This window comes from Panthera tigris, chromosome E3, assembly GCF_018350195.1.
Source record: "Panthera tigris isolate Pti1 chromosome E3, P.tigris_Pti1_mat1.1, whole genome shotgun sequence".
Taxonomy (NCBI): domain Eukaryota; kingdom Metazoa; phylum Chordata; class Mammalia; order Carnivora; family Felidae; genus Panthera; species Panthera tigris.
In genome coordinates this window covers 25,628,778-25,643,625 of record NC_056675.1, presented here as the reverse complement: position 1 = coordinate 25,643,625, position 14,848 = coordinate 25,628,778, and the positions used below count along the sequence as shown (strand labels likewise).

General features: G+C 40.3%; 1 long non-coding RNA gene across 2 annotated transcripts in view; it reads left to right on the top strand.

Annotated features, from left to right (window-relative positions):
* Positions 1 to 8,446: 8,446 nt before the first annotated feature.
* The window catches only part of LOC122234566, a 76,805-nt gene continuing 70,403 nt past the window's right edge, over positions 8,447 to 14,848 (top strand). Inside the window, exons 1-2 of one of the 2 annotated variants that reach the window (XR_006212374.1) lie at positions 8,447 to 8,471; positions 12,815 to 12,902. This is a non-coding gene — a long non-coding RNA (uncharacterized LOC122234566). Of the gene's footprint in view, positions 8,472 to 9,220; positions 9,256 to 12,814; positions 12,903 to 14,848 lie in introns of those variants that run through there. The other variant, XR_006212373.1, reaches the window with a different exon arrangement.

Sequence of the window (14,848 nt, the reverse complement as noted above, 5' to 3'; positions counted from 1 at the left end):
TGTGTGACCCATTACAGGAAGAACAGAAAACCAGATCTGTCCCCAACATAAATATGGTGATAATGATTATGACAATAGTCAATCAATTCTTTGTCAAACACTTAACGTGTGCCTGACACTGTGCTAAAAGTCTTATGTGCATCACTTTGATTTTATTTCGGACTCAGTCTGTGGGACAAAACCTACCAGCACAATATAATAATAGCAATGAAAAGCCCACTTTTTTTTTTTAACAGAGCATAATGTCAACAAGTGCAAATGAATCGTGTGATAATTGAGTCCATACGGGAGGTGGGGTTGCTGAAAAGAGTCAGGTGAGGACAACTATGGAATTCAGATGTATCCCTGATCCAGCAGCCTGTTCATCATCTGGATATTTGCTGCCTGAGCTGTCAGTTGCTTTTGGCTTGCATTTTTCTTTTCTTATCCTTCAAAAGTCACCTTTGACTTTCCTATGTACAGATCTTATCGCACTTGCTACCTCTTCCAGGCACACATGGAGGGATGGCAAGGAGAATGTTTGCAGATGCCTCAGCAAACCCATTCCCAGAGAGCGAGGGACTCTTGTCTCAGTCTCCGAGGCAGTGCTCAAAGCCAGCTAATTGGATCCAGGAATGGGTTATAGAGGTAGAAGTCAAGGCGCAATGGCCTGAATCAAACCCCAGATTAATTAAAAAGTGTCCAAGTGAATTGAATATTTCATGACTTGAGGGCTGAAGTCAAGGTCTCTTTGGAATAGGAATCAGATGTGAATATGTGGTGGGGGTTGGAAAGATAAGGGGAGTTGTGGCGGGGGAGGGGAGAAGGAGGTTGAAGAGGAGGAGAAAGAGAGAAGGGGGGATGAGAATCAATCAAAATAGGAGTTACCCCAAATCAAACCAAGTTCTCACCTTTGTCACTGGATGTTCTTATAGGGCGATGGACTACGTGGAGGGTTTTAATGGTGTTATTTGAGCTGATCTTTTTTAAAACTCTGGGAGGGAGTGTGCTCCTGGTCACAGGTAACCCCCTGAGGAGCCCGGAGCCCAGAAGGGTCAGCCCCCACCCAGGCTTTCTGGGGCTAGGATGCAAATCCAGGTCTCCAGCTCCACAGGAAAGGTGGCAGGAAGCCTGCAGATGAAGGATATTTCCCACCGCCTGAGTAATGGGCTCCCAGAATTTCGGGACACATTTCTTCCAGAAAGACATTTTTTCTTAGGTCATTTCTCTATCAGGGACTTAGTTCAGTAGAAAGAACACCAAACTGAGAAGAATGTGGATTCCCACGGGAGACTGGGAGAGTCTTTTGCCCTTCCAAACCCTCCCTCCCCCAGTTTCTTCTCAAGCCTTGGCCCCAGTCTTTCTGTCTCTGGACACTGTTGCACTGTGTGGGGGTCTGTGTCCATCTCTCTTTCAGTGCATCTGCACTGTGTGTCTTTCTTTGCATGCCTTGCTGCCAGCCCTGTGTCCCCCACCGGCCTCTTCTCTCTGTCTGTGTCTCTGCCCCATCTGCTCTGGCCCATCTCCTCAGTTCAGATTCCACTCGCCTCTGCCTCCCCTCTGTCTCTGGTCTCTGCCCACTTCTTGTCTCTTCCCTTCTCTGTCTCTGCTCCTCCTCCATCTATTTGCTCAGTGCACATTCAGGCATCTTTGGCACTTTCTCTGCCCTCCTCCTTCCCCTCGCTCTTTCACCTTTCCTCTGTCCTTCCTCTCTCTCGACTCCGTTAGGAATATTTTGTTGGCGGCTTTACTCAATTCCAAGCAATAAGCATCTCTAGACCCCCTACTTCACACCAGCCATTTATCTGGGGCTGCCTGGAGATACAGACCCAACCAGTCCCTGTAGGCAAGTGGCTCTTAGTCAGGTTTTAGCAATTTAATAAAACTTTGATTTAGTACTTAGCCTCAACCTGCAGATGGCTTTGAGTGTGGTCATCTGCAGAGGAATGTCTGGATGACTGAGCCACAAAGTGAGAGGCAGGCAGGAGGCTGGTCCCTCAGTGGGCAGAATGGGTAGGGGCATGTGACTATGCTAGGGAGGGCAGTGCCAGCAAGGGGCAGCACCTGGTCTTACCCATCTGGGAAGGTGGCCTTTAGCTGTTCAGTGGGTCAGGCCTGGCTCTGCCTTCACCTTCACAGCGTACTCCCATCACCTCTCCATCATCTCCAGGCTCTTTTCAAGGACCGATGTGTTACATAATCAGTGTGATCCAGACCCTGTGATTCTACTTGGTGGCTTCTCAAATAAACAGCAAGACTGAGGGAGCCTCACGGCTCTAATTATTTTGCCAGCTCCTTGTTCTGCATATCAATTCCCCTCCTGCACAATTCATTTTCTATACATCTGGCTGGCAGGGAGGACGCCTGGGGAAATTACATGGTTTTGCACACGAGATTTGTTAGAAGTTGGAGGAGAGACTATCTTATTTCACTTGATAATCTCTTATTTATGGGTTTGTTCTTTTCTTAATATTAATGAGACTTACTATCTCCATCTTGCTGTGACAGCTTTATCAATACTTTTGTGGCTGCATTTCCACCCAGGTAATAAAACTGCAATCAGATTGAATTGGCATAAATAACAGGAAAATCCACCGGTTGGGGATGTCTGCAAGCCCAAAAGACTGTGTGTTACAGAAGCTTCATCCTCTGGTCGGTGGTGTGTATATTTGTTGATACTTTGAGATCCAGAGCACCCTATGTCCAATGCTGATATGGTGGGAATTTATAAAAGTCTTTTAAGCTGTCTGGGTTCAGATTCTCCATGCAGTAGATCCTTCCTTTGGAGCTCGTAGGTGTTGTAGGAGAGACACAAGTTTTGGGATCAGACTCACTTGGTTTGTGTCCTGCCTCTAAGAATTAATAACTATGAATTTTCTGATTAGTAAAAGAAGTTGTAAAATAGCTATACCGTTCATCAAGCACTTGTAAATGCTTTCTATGTAGCATTTCATCTATTTTCCCAATCACTATAACATAGATTTTTCTTTAGGAAGAAACTGAGTCACATACACATACTTATGTGTTCATTTTCATTCAAGAACCATACTTTTTAAATTTAACTTTATTTTTTATTTTTTAAAATTTACATCCAAATTAGTATATAGTGAAGCAATGATTTCAGTAGATTCCTTAATGCCCCTTACCCATTTAGCCCATCCCCCCTCCCACAACCCCTCCAGTAACCCTCTGTTTGTTCTCCATATTTAGGAGTCTCTTCAGTTTCGTTCCCGTCCCTATTTTTATGTTATTTTTGTTTCCCTTCTTTTATGTTCATCTGTTTTGTGTCTTAAAGTCCTCATATGAGTGAAGTCCTATGATTTTTGTCTTTCTCTGACTAATTTCACTTAGTATAATACCCTCCAGTTACATCCATATAGTTGCAAATGGCAAGATTTCATTCTTTTTGATTGCCAAGTAATACCCCACTGTATATATATACACCACATTTTCTTTATCCATTCATCCATCGATGGACATTTGAGCTCTTTCCATACTTTGGCTATTGTTGATAGTGCTGCTATAAACATGGGGGTGCATATATCCCTTCAAAACAGAATACCTGTATCCCGTGGATAAATGTCTAGTAGTGCAATTGCTGGGCCGTAGGGTAGTTCTATGTTTAGTTTTTTGAGGAACCTCCATACCATTTTCCAGAGTGGCTGCACCAGCTTGCATTGCCACCAACAATGCAAAAGAGATCCTCTTTCTCCGCATCCTTGCCACCATCTGTGTTGCCTGAGTTGTTAATGTTAGCCATTCTGACACGTGTAAGGTGGTATCTCATTGTGGTTTTGATTGTATTTCCCTGATGATGAGTGATGTTGAGCATTTTCTCATGTGTTGCTTGGCCATCTGGGTGTCTTCCTTGGAGAAGTGTCTATTCATGTCTTTTGCCCATTTCTTCACTGGATTATTTGTTTTTTTGGGTGTTGAGTTTGATAAGTTCTTTGTAGATTTTGGTTACTAACCATTTATCTGATATGTCATTTGCAAATATCTTCTCCTATTCTGTCGGTTGCCTTTGAGTTTTGCTGATTGTTTCCTTCACTGTGCAGAAGCTTTTTATTTTGATGGGGTCCCAGTAGTTCATTTTTGCTTTTGTTTCCCTTGCCTCCGGAGATGTGTTGAGTAAGAAGTTGCTGCGGCCAAGATCAAAGAGGTTTTTGCCTGCTTTCTCCTCAAGGATTTTGATGGGTTCCTGTTTTACATTGAAGTCTTTCACCCACTTTATTTTTGTGTATGGTGTAAGAAAGTGATCCAGGTTCATTCTTCCGCATGTTGCCATCCAGTTTTCCCAGCACCACTTACTGAAGAGACTCTATTCCATTGGATATTCTTTCCTGCTTTGTCAAAGATTAGTTGGCCATATGTTTGTGGGTCCATTTCTGTGTGTTGATGTTATATCCTGCAACTTTGCTGAATTCATGAATCAATTCTAGCAGTTTTTTGGTGGAATCTTTCGGGTTTTCCATATAGAGTATCATGTCATCTGCAAAGAGTGAAAGTTTGACCTCCTCCTGGCCAATTTGGATGCCTTTTATTTCTTAGTGTTGTCTGATTGCAGAGGCTAAGACTTCCAATACTGTGTTGAATAACACTGGTGAGAGTGGGCATCCCTGTCTTCTTCCTGACCTTAGGGGGAAAGCTCTCAGTTTTTCCTCATTGAGGATGATATTAGCATTGGGTCTCTCGTATATGGCTTTTATCATCTCGAGGTATGCTCCTTATATCCCTACTTTCTTGAGGGTTTTTATCAAGAAAGGATGCTGTATTTTGTCAAATGGTTTCTCTGCATCTATTGAGAGGATCATATGGTTCTTGTCCTTTCTTTTATTGACGTGATGAATCACGTTAATTGTTTTGCGGATATTGAACCAGCCCTGCATCCCAGGTATAAATCCACTTGGTCGTGGTGAATAATTTTTTTAATGTATTGTTGCATCTGGTTGGCTAATATCTTGTTGAGGATTTTTGCATCCATGTTCATCAGGGAAATTGGTCTATAGTTCTCCTTTTTATTGGGGTTTCTGTCTGGTTATGGAATCAGGGTAATGCTGCCTTCACAGAAAGAGTTTGGAAGTTTTCCTTCCATTTCTATTTTTTGGAACAGCTTCAAGAGAATAGGTGTTAACTCTTGCTTAAATGTTTGGTAGAATTCCCCTGGAAAGCCATCTGCCCCTGGACTCCTGTTTTTTAGCAGACTTTTGATTACTAATTCGATTTCCTTATTGGTTATGGGTCTGTTCAAATTTTCTATTTCTTCCTGTTTCAGTTTTGGTAGTGTATATGTTTCTAGGAATTTTTCCATTTCTTCCAGATTGCCCATTTTATTAGCATATAATTGCTCATAATATTTTCTTATTATTGTTTTTATTTCTGTTGTGTTGGTTGCGATTTCTCCTCTTTCATTCTTGATTTTACTTATTTGGGTCCTTTCCTTTTTCTTCTTGATCAAACTGGCTAGTGGTTTATCAATTTTGTTAATTCTTTCAAAGAACCAGCTTCTGGTTTCACTGATCTGTTACTGTTTTTTTGGTTTCGATAGCATTAATTTCTGCTCTAATCTTTATTATTTCCTGTCTTCTGCTGGTTTTGGGTTTTATTTGCTGTTCTTTTTCCAGCTCCTTAAGGCGTAAGGTTAGGTTGTGTATCTGAGATCCTCTTCCTTCTTTAGGAAGGCCTGGATTGCTATATACTTTCCTCTTATGACCTCCTTTGCTGCGTCCCAGATGTTTTGGGTTGTGGTGCTATCATTTTCATTGGCTTCCATATACTTTTTAATTTCTTCTTTAACTGCTTGGTTAGCCCATTTATTCTTTAGTAGGATGTTCTTTAGTCTCCAAGTATTTGGTAGCTTTCCACATTTTTTTCTTGTGGTTGATTTCGAGTTTCATAGCATTGTGGTCTGAAAATATGCACGGTATGATCTTGATCTTTTTGTACTTACTTAGGGCTGATTAGTGTCCCAGTAGATGGTCTATTCTGGAGACCGTTCCACGTGCACTGGAGAAGAATGTATATTCTGCTGCTTTAGGATGAAATGTTCTGAATATATCTGTTAAGTCCATCTGGTCCAAGTGTCATTCAAAGCCACTGTTTCCTTGTTGATTTTTTGGTTAGATGATCTGTCCATTGCTGTGAGTGGGGTGTTGAAGTCTCCTACTGTTATGGTATTACTATCGATGAGTTTCTTTATGTTTGTGATTAATTGATTTATATATTTGGGTGCCTCCCCATTTGGCACATAAATTTTTACAATTGTTAGGTCTTCTTGGTCTATAAACCCCTTGATATGATATAATGCCCTTCTGCATCTCTTTATACAATCTTTATTTTAAAGTCTAGATTGTCGGATATACGTGTGGCTACTCCGGCTTTCTTTTGTTGACCATTAGCATGATAGATAGTTCTCCATCCCCTTATTTTCAATCTGTAGGTGTCTTTAGGTCTAAAGTGGGTCTCTTGTAAATAGCATATAGATGGGTCTTGTTTTCTTATCTATTCTGTTGCCCTATGTCTTTTGATTGGAGCATTGAGTCCATTGACATTTAGAGTGAGTACTGAAAGATATGAATTTATTGCCATTATGATGCTTGTAGAGTTGGAGTTTCTGGTGGTGTTCTCTGGTCCTTTCTAATCTTTGTTGCTTTTGGTGTATATATATATACATTTTTTTTTTCATCTTTTCTCCCCTCAGAGAGTCCCCCTTAAAATTTCTTGCAGGGCTGGTTTAGTGGTCACAAACTCCTCTAGTTTTTGTTTGTCTAGGAGACTTTTTATCTCTCCTTCTATTTTGAATGACAGCCCTGCTGGATAAAGAATTCTTGGCTGCATATTTTTCTGATTCAGCACACTGAATATATCCCACCACTCCTTTCTGGCCTGCCAAGTTTCTGTGGATAGGTCTGCTGCAAACCTGGTCTGTCTTCCCTTGTAGGTTAGGGACTTTTTTTCCCTTGCTGCTTTCATGATTCTCTCCTTGCCTGAGTATTTTGTGAATTTGACTATCATGTGCCTTGTTGATGGTCGGTTTTTGTTGAATCTTATGGGAGTCCTCTGTGCTTCCTGGGTTTTGATATCTGTGTCTTTCCCCAGGTTAGGAAAGTTTTTTGCTATGATTTGCTCACATAACTCTTCTACCCGTATTTTTCTCTCTTTCTCCTCTGGGACCCCTATGATTCTGATGTTGTTCCTTTTTAATGAGTCACCAATTTCTCTAATTTTTAAATCATGCTCTTTTGCCTTAATCTCCCTCTTTTTTTCTGCTTCATTATTCTCTGTAAGTTTGTCCTCTGTATTGCTGATTCTCTGTTCTGCCTCATCCATCCTTGCCACCGCTGCCTCCATCCGTAATTGCAGCTCAGTTACAGCAGTTTTAATTTCATTCTATTTTTTACTTGTTTTATCTCTGTAGAAAGGGATTCTAATCTATTTTCGACTCCAGCTTGTATTGTTATTATCGTGATTCTAAATTCTGGTTCAGACACCTTGCTTGTGTCTGTGTTGGTTAAATCCCTGGCTGTCGTTTCTTCGTGCTCTTTCTTTTGGGGTGAATTCCTTCGTTTTGTCAGTTTGAAGGGAGAAAAGGAATTAATGAGGTAGAAAAATTAAAATTAAAAAAATTAAAATTAAAAAATATTAAAATTAAAAATTAAAAACACACACACACAAATTGAATAGATGATGCTAGATCCTAGGTGTGTTTTGGTCTGAGTATAGAAAGTGGTTTGACAGATTAGAGAAACAAACACAAAAAAAGTGGGGGGAGAGAAAAAAAAGGAAATCGTTTGAGAATTCGAAAAAATGAATACACTAAAGTAGACTAAAATACACAAAAGTAGAGAATATAGCAGAAATATTATAGAAAAATATTTTTAATAAAAATTAAAAAGAAATATGAATTTTTTCATTTTCTGTATTTAATAAAAAAGAAAAATGAAACAGAAAAAAGATAAAAAAAGAAAAGACAAAAAAAAAGAAATCGTTTGAAAATTTGAAAAAGTGAATACACTGTAGTAGACTGAAATAAAATGATGGGAGTAAGAAAGAATTTGAAAAAACTTACATAAAAGCAAAAAATATACTAATAGAAATTAAATAAAAATATTTTTAAAAGAAATTGAAAGTCAAATGAAGTTTTTCTTTTTCTGCATTCAAGAAAAAAGAAATGAAAAAGAAAAAAAGAAAAAGAAAGAAAAAAAGGAAATCGAAAATTTGAAAAGGTGAGTACACTGAAGTAGACTAAAATAAAATGATGGAAGTAAAGTAGAAGTTGAAAAAATTTACACAAAAGTAAAAAAATATAGTAATAAACATTAAAGACATATTTTTAATAAAAATTGAAAATAAAAATGAGTTTTTTCTGTTTCTGTATTCAAGAAAAAGAAAAGAATTGTAAAAGAGAGAAAGGAAAAGTAGAAAAAAAATTGAATAGATGAACCTGCTAACAGATTGAAGTAGAACTGAAATTGCTTCGTTTTCCCCTAGAGGTCAGTCCATGTAGCTCTTTATAGTCCATGAATTAAGCCAGTGGTGAGGTTTGTGTTCTTGAAGAGCGAAGTTGGCACAGTTGGGCAGGGCTCAGTGTAACAGCTTCGCTCTCCCCTAGATGGCGCTGCTAACCTACTGGGGTGGATTGTTGCGGTGCTCATAGGTGTATATGCGCATGCGCAGGAGTGGTGAAAATGGCGCCACCCAGCCACCCAATCTGTTCTCCCGGATCATCAATCGCCTACCGGTCCTTAGTCTTCAGCTCTCGTCCACTCCCCGCTTTTCCACTCTCCGTGACTAGGCCCCAGGCAGTACCTCTCTCCCAAGTTTTGTCTCACATGCGGCTGTTTTCCCCAGCCCCTTACTTCCGAAGGACTGCGGCTTTGACCTGCTCCGCCCCGCTGAGGGAGGGTCTCACCGAGCAATGGCCGAATGTCGGCTGCACCCAGGAACGCCCGCTGGACCCTGCTGTTGCCGGTGTCCCGAGACTGCGGCCAGTTGCCAGCCCACCCCAGAGAAAGTTCGTGAGATAGTGTAGCAGCAGCGTTTCAGGGACTATGGAAAATCACAACACACATCTGGTACCAGGCTTCACCCTTAAGGACTTTGTTCCAGCACCAGCAAATGTGGCTGTTTCCTGGGGTCTGCTGGGGTCAGGTGGCTTCAACAGTCTCTGCCACATGTTCTTCCAGCAGTGGAACCGCTTTTCCCCGTGTGGCCTGAGAACCTCCCGGACCCCACTCTATTCCTGTGGATTCGCCCTTCCCACCAGAGCACTGCCAGGTATCGAGCTGCGGAGTTGCAGCCTTTGCGCTCCCCTTATTTACATGGTGTTAATGGAATTTAATCCCTCTCCTTTCTCCCTTTTTAGTTTAGTCCCTGACCCTGTTTCCAATTTTCCACTTTCTCTCCAGCTGCTTTTGGGGAGGGGTGCTTTTCCCGTATTCTGCCCCCTCCCCAGTCTCCACCCTCTCTCTGCCCACAAAAGTGGTTCCCCACCTTTTGGGGCTTCTTGCTCCCCAAGTTCAGCTCTTCATGTCATGTACCTGCTAAATTCTGTGGTTCAAGTTGTGCAGATTGTTGTGTTAATCTTCCAGTCGGTTTTCTAGGTTTGGAGGATCATTTAGTGTTGGTCTGGCTGTATTTCATGGATGTGAGACACACAAAAAGCTTCCATGCTGTTCTGCCATCTTGGCTCCTCCCCCAAGAACCGTACTTTGTTAAAAAAATTTTTGAGAGAGAGAAAGAGTGCACATGCATATATGTGTAAGACGGGGGGGGGGGGCAAAGGGAAGAGGAGAGAGAGAATCTTAAGCAGTCTCCATGCCCAGCATGGAGCCTGACCTGGGGCTTGATCTCATGACTATGAGATCATGACCTGAGCTGAAATCAAGTCAGATGCTCAACCACCTGAGTTATCCAGACACTCCAAGAACATATACGTTTAAAAAAATATTTTGTTTGACAGAGAGCAAGTGGAGGAGGGGCACAGGGAGAGAGAGAAAGAGGGAGCAGAGGATTTGAAGTGGGCTCTGCACTGACAGCAGCTAGCCTGGTGACGGGCTTGAACTCATGAACCATGAGATCATGACCTGAGCCAAATTTAGATGGTCAACTGACTGAGCCACCCAGACACCCCAAGAACACATACTTTTTAAATATTTAATGATTATATTTCACAGTTAAAGGTTAAAAACTCAAGCTTGGAAAGGTTATATAACATTTATCCTGAGTCAGATCCCTTGAGGGGAAGGAATCAGGCGGGGCTGCTATGAGGGGCCACACAGTTGGGTACTGCACAGCTCCAGAAAGGACTATTCACTTAGACCAGGGATCGGCAAACTGCAGCCCTTGGGACAAATCTAGCCTGATATCTGTTTTTGTAAATAAACCTTTATTAGAACACAGAATGACATGTTCATTTATTACATATTATCTACAGCTGCTTTCATGCTACATGGGCAAGGTTGAGTAGCTGCAACACAGTATAGCCCACAAAGTCTAAAATATTGGCTCTTTGGCTCTTTACAGAAAAAAGTTTACTGACCCCTGTTCAAGATGATCGTTTGAACACCCTTGAGTTGTTCAACATGGCAGCCCTGGAGCCAAGATTTGAATATGAGTCTAGTTGAGTTCTGAACAAATAAGTTTTTCCTACTACGCAGTGTAACTATGAGAACTTATGAGATAGGAATCTCTCTTTCACAAATGTTTATACTAGGGCACAAAGACTAGGGACAAGGATGGTCATTGAAGCACTGTTTCCCATCAGGAAGATATAGAAATAATATGCAAATCCGTCTATAAGGGATATGGCTAAATACAGGCAGTACATTTATCCAATGATAGATCACGCAGTGTTCTATACAGACCGGTGTATACTGAAGGCTGTCCATAGCAATTCACACAACCATACATCTATAGAATTGTGTAAGTGCTATACCTACTGTATTTTGTTACTCCAAAATGTCACTTATTTTGCGGCGCCTGGGTGGCTGAATTGGTTAAGCATCTGACTTTGGCCCAGGTCATGATCTCATGGCTCATGAATTCGAGTCCCGTGTCAGGCTCTGTGAGGATAGCTCAGATCCTGGAGCCTACTTCAGATTCTGTGTCTCCCTCTCTGCCCATCCCCCACTTGCACTCAGTCTCTCTCTCTCTCTCTCTCAAAAATGAATAAACATTAAAAAATTTTTTAAATAAATAAAATGTCACTTATTTCAAGATGCACCATTATTTTAGTGTGCCACTAAGAAGGAAAGAAATTGACCACTATACAATACCTTTAATTGTAAGTTGTGTCCTTATTTCAGAGATTTTTAATTTAGAAAAAAAAAAAAAACAACAACCCTGCATCCTAGAATAGGTGAAATATGATTTCTTTATATATTCATGTAAGTGTATGTGTTTTTATGAAAATGTACAGAAAAAAAGTCTGGTTGGATACACACTAAAGGATATAGAGATTATCTCAAGGGATGTGAGTAAAATAGAGAGGTAAAGGGGATGAAAAGGAACTTTCAGTTTTTAGTTTTTATGCCTCTAAATTCTTGAAAAATCTTACAATGAGTGTGTGTTATGTATGTAATTTTAAAAGTACTTTTAATCAAAAAAATTTCATTAGAGAATACCTATATGTATACCTATAAACTACCTGCACAAAATTGGAGAAGAACTGATTTCATTCTCTTCTCTCTGGTCAACCAGCAAGAACTCATTCACTGAAGAGAAATAAAATATTGGGAACATTTTCTGAATGAAAGGTGTATTATAAATTTAAAGTGTCATTGCTACTTATAAAAGGTTTCTGTTTGCAGATAGATATTTGGTCAATTTTTTAATCTTCCATTTTCTATTCTTCTGCAAAGACAATTCCTCTTAATTGTAGAGTATAATGAACTCTACAAATACTACAACGTGAAGAGGTTTTGGGTTTTCAGCCTCCATGAAGAGCATATTGATTAGAATTTTTCCATGTGCTTTTACTGTGCACAGAAAATTTAGGAAACAAGTGACCTATTAGCCATAACCACAGGAACTACTTTATTAACATCATTTCAAAATGAAAGGAATGTTTATACACAGTCATTTTTTTTTATATATATATTCTCCATACTGCTTAAGGAGAATGGGGACAGGCCTGTGTAGAATAACAAATAACCCCCAAATCATCTGCAAAGTGCAAATTTAACTTGGAAATTCCCCACATTACAAAAACAATAGGAACATTTATACAAGTTGCAATGTTGTAGTTTTCCCATTTTGAAACACAAACTGGCAATTTGTTATGACATAATGTAAATAGAAAGACTTTTATATACAGAAAAGGGGCGTTTATATTAAAGGAAATGGGGTCATAGATTTCAAAGTTGTAAGAGACTTTGGGGGTCACTTAGAGCCCAGCCCACTGCCCTTTACAGGAATCCTATATCACAATCTCCATGGCTGTGGCTCAGCTTTTGTTTGCACACCTTAGGTACTTCAAGGATTTTCTGTTCAGTTGAACAATGAAAGCCTAGTTGCAAAAATAACCAGGATAGCAGTAAGGTTTGGGTGTCAGGGGAAGGGGATAGCTAATATAATCTGTAGGGTCCAGGAATACTTCCTAGAAATGGCTGATACTGTTGGTTGCTCTATCAGTTAGAATGGTTTTTAGCTGCATGCAATATAATATTTAAATAATAATGGCTAAGTAAGAAAAATAATAAACTGATATAACTAAAAAAATTCAGAGAGTAGCAATCACAGAACTATTTCAGTGGCTCACGGATGTAGTTAAGGAGCCAGGTTCTTTTCACTATTCTCCTCCATCCTTATCAACTTATTACTTTTTCATACTTAGGCTTATTGCCCCGTGGTTGCAAGATGGCTGCCAAAGCTCTGAGAATCACATCTTCACATCATCAAGTCTAAAGACACGAATCAGAGAGGTAACCATGGAGAGAGGGAGGGAGAGAAAGGGAGAGAGGTATCTTTTCATATCATTATACTTTTATCAAGGAGGACCTAGAAGAAGCCCCTTAGACTTCCCCTTATATACAAATGTCTGAAGTAGATCACATGGCCCCTAGCTGTAAGGGCTACCGCTTTCCACTTTCACTGGAAAGTGAGTATCTTGCTTGTTTAGCCTTTATAGTGGGGGGTGGGCAAGGGTGGAGTGCTGAAAATGACTCCTGTGTTTGCTAATTAAGTGACATAGTTACCAGCTGTGCCAACAGCTATTAATTACTCTTTTGATTTATTCAAAAATGCAATTTAGGGGATGATGGGTCTCCAATCCCAGGGGATGATTGGATTAATAAATTCAGTTCCTCATGGTGTTAGATATAGGAATGGGATGGAATTCTGGCCAGTGGGATGGAGTTCTGGCCATGAGATGTGAGAAGTTCTCTCCCAGAAGTCTGAGACAAAACCCAATACATCAAAAATGGAAGATTGGAAAGATAAAAATTAAAAATATCCATCTGAACTCTGGAACTTCCTACCTCTGTACTTTTTGCTATATGTGATATCTTTGGTTTGCTTATAAAAGCAGATCCTAGGGCAAAGGGCTAATATGCCCCTTGCTGGAGGGTGCAGTATCAGAGAACACATGTGAGGGACAGAGAGAGGGAAGGAGGGAAAGAAGAAGAGCCTATATGAGAAAGCATTATCAAGTTGGCTGCCACTAAATTTGACTGTCCTCTAAGAACCATGTAAACTGCAGTCCAGGACAGTGCATCTAGGGAGCTGAAGTGGGGGGATACTTTATCCACCAACCCTCATCTTCCATTGATCAAAGGTTTGCCTATGATGTGTTGATTTCCTCAAATTTATGAGTTTTGCATGCCAGGGTACCAGCTTATGTCCCACAGTGTCCAACAGCTTGGCATTAACTGGAAAACCTTGGGAAGATGAGAAATGTGTGGCCCAGGTTCAGGGATGAGTTAAGGTACAGATTGCACCTAATTCTCACGGAATCTCAGTGGTGGATAAGAGTCCTGCGAAATGGTGTCTAATACAGTCCACCCCTTTCATCAGTAAGATTCCCCCTCTTGCCTCCAGTTTTGAAAACACAATGACCTTACTTCTTCCTGGAGAGAAAGTGTACATGTCTGATTAATCACAGAATCCCCTTCAAGGTGGTAGCCAGCTAAATTCTCTGACAAGACTCAAGGCAAGAGAATTTCTAAAACTATAAAACTATGATTTCTGCTATTGCAGCTGGTTGTGACCTCATAATGCATATACATCATCTTTATCCTCTACTACCATGCTAGATTTCTCTGAACCCTTGCCTTTATTGTGCCATTGTTCCTGAAACTGCCAATTTTCTATTAACATGGGGCACGAAAGCACCAAAAGATGCTCCAGTGAATTCTCCCTGCCCCCATTCTGTAGTTGCACCTCTAGTTCTTCACGTACTCAGAATCAGTTAATTTCAATAGCACAGTCACTCATTTCTTTGGCTCTTGGCCCACTGGCATGAGGAATGCAATGCATTGAGAGGATCAGAGTGGCACTTACAAGGTATCAAATTCAATAATAGATATCCTTTTGTTCAAGCCATTTTGAGTTGAATTTTGTTTTCTCTTGGCAGTCTAAAGCATCCTTACTAAACATCAGAGGAAGTGACAGCTAAGGTTAGATCTGAAAGAATAGAAGAAATTAAAATAGGCAAAGATGTTGGGCATCTTTTTTTTTTTGTTTTTGTTTCAGGCAGATGAAAAAATGTATAAAAATCTGTAGGGGAATCAAAATGTGAAGTGTTTGCAGTGCTTAAAATGGTTCATTATGGCCAGAATCAGGATTATTAAAAAAGTTGTTTGTTCAAGTTTCTTGTATAATGTTGGCAACTTGTAAAGGAGAGATTAGTGCCTTTTTAAACCCATTATTA